The following is a 2519-nucleotide window of genomic DNA, read 5'->3' as shown; positions in this document are numbered from 1 at the left end:
CCGGGCTTCATTTCTTCCACGCCTCGGAGAACACACCGTGGGGACCTGCACGTTGAGGGCTGGCAAGCAGGAAGTGTTTAGTAAACAGATCTTGCCCTCCATTGATTCTCCGTTTACTTTAAGAGGACACTTATCTCTTGTAAAAGGACAGTTTCCCTTGCCAGGCACCTCTTTGGACAGGCCTGCAAGAGACACTCCTTGAGGACGTGCAGAAGCCTGGGTCAGCAACTCCAGCGTAGAAACAAACAACAGTTATCAGCCTCCGTTTGTCATCCCCTCCCTTCTAGAGCAGGGGTTCTCAACCTTTCTAGGGCTGCAACCCTTAATACTGTTCCACACAGTGCGGTGACCCTCAGTCATAAATTATTTCCATTGCTATTTCATAGCTGTAATTTTGCTATTGTTGGGAATTATCATGAAAAGATCTGAAATGCCAGATATCTGATCTGCGACCCATAGGCTGAGAACCACCGTTCTAGAGCAACTCAAGACCCTACAAAAGTGTACACACACAATACACACACACACACACACACACACACACGAAGACTACAATGGCTCATCTAGCCCATGCTTTAAAACATGATTCTAATTCCTTTGGTAGCAACTTAGGCTTAAAACAACCAAAACACACAGTTTTAATAGGGAGACCTTTAAAAGTCATGTTCAACACTATCTATTCTAGATAATGGAGGTAAAACTCGCTATCAACTCATGCCAAAGCATTTATATTCATCCAAGCACTGAGGATGTGGGTCAGGAGGTAGAGCGCTAGCCTCCCATGCAAGAAGTCCAGGGTTTAGACTTCAGCATGGCAGAAAGTGAGCATGGTGTACGTGCCTGTGATCTTAGCATTGGTGATGTGGATACAGGAGGGTCAGATGTCCAAGGCCACCTTCACCTACGTAGGAAGACCGGATACGTGAGATCCTGTCGGAGAGAGAGAGAGAGAGAGAGAGAGAGAGAGAGAGAGAGAGAGAGAGAGAGAGAGAAAGTGGGGAGGGAGATGGAGGACGAAGAAAAAAAGAAAAGGGGGGGAAAGGAGAAAGTATTTATATTCCTCAGAAATTTGAGACAGGCTGGAGTTTCCCCTTAAAGTAGAAAAATCAAACAGGCTGTTACGTTAGGCACGTCTGGGTTTAAACCTCCAACATCGAGCATTTTGGTGACCCAAGTGAGTTAGTCCCCCTCGGCCTCCATTGTACCACTGGTAAAATGGAGACACTATGGGAAGTGATCTGGAATATTCCACTGGGACTGAGCAGCTTTTGTTTGTTTCCGGAACCCTCTGGCAGACTTGAGTACAGAGCTTCCCAGAAGACTTCAGGTGTCATAAACCCCTCACTAGGAGTGTCGCCAGAAGGAAAAATAGTTTATCGTCAAGAAAAGAAGGAAAAGAAATCGCCCAAACAGACACCGTCACATACTCTCCTATCTCCCATCTCCTCTCTGAGGGCTGATTGAGCTTTCCGAGAAGTCATTTGCCTCCCTCCTCCCCCTCACTGACTTTCCTTCTACTCCGCCTGTTTTTTTTTTTTTTTTTTTTTTTAGCTATTAGCTCCCAAATTCTATGCTCTCCTTTGAGCCATGTTTGTACGTACGTGAGCACAATACGCATGAGGGAATAAAATCTACCTTGACTCCCAGCACTCAGGAGGCGGAGGCAGGAAGATCTCTGAGTCCAGGGCTAGCCTCGTCTACACAGTAACTTCCAAGGCAGCCAGGGCTATATAAGGAGGTCCTGTCTTTAAAAAGAAAAAGCAAGCAATCCAAACCCAACAATAACAACAAACTTTTGATCATGTGTCTTTTGTCCGTTTCACTTGTAGCCCTCCCCGCAACCGAAAGTAAAAGCAGAGACACTTTTCTTGGATGTAGAGATAACATGCATCCGTTACTCGCCAAGGCGTTGCTGTAAGCATCCAGAGCATAGAGACTCCTACAATTCCACGACCTTCTACTACTATCTCTATGTGAGTGGTCGGAGACGGGCACAAGTTAACCTTTACCTTGCCTGAAGTCAGGCGGCTGATGATGACACTGGGATTGGAACTCGGTGGTATAGCTACAGAGTCCTTGCACTTAGCTCTAAAGTAGAGGAATCTGTAAGTCACAAGAGGCACCAAGGACTTGACAGGCTGGTCTATGGACAGCATTGGCTTGACCTCAAACTCAATAAATGGCAATTCTACGTTTATTATTGGAAAATCATCTGTCAGTAACTGTTGATACTTTTTTCATCGAGGGATTAACAAGAAACAAGAAACCCAACTGTTGAAGAGTAAAAACAATTAGTGTTTTAATGAACTGGACATTAAGAGTCTGTGTAGATGATATTGGGATTCTACCAAAAAAAAAAAAAAAAAAGACAAGAACGAGAGAATCAGGGGATAAAAATGTGTGAGAATAACCCAGTATCACCCAGGGGACATCCCAGTGAAGAAAAGCCTGTTTTATTTCTATTGTTTGTTTTTGTTTTCCAAGATAGGGCTTCTCCGTAGCTTTGGAGCCTGTCCTGG

The sequence above is a fragment of the Alexandromys fortis genome, unplaced genomic scaffold (assembly GCF_014885135.2).
Source record: "Alexandromys fortis isolate MF-2015 unplaced genomic scaffold, M_Fortis_MF-2015_v1.1 scaffold_24, whole genome shotgun sequence".
Classification (NCBI taxonomy): domain Eukaryota; kingdom Metazoa; phylum Chordata; class Mammalia; order Rodentia; family Cricetidae; genus Alexandromys; species Alexandromys fortis.
Note: the sequence above shows the minus strand (reverse complement) of the source record.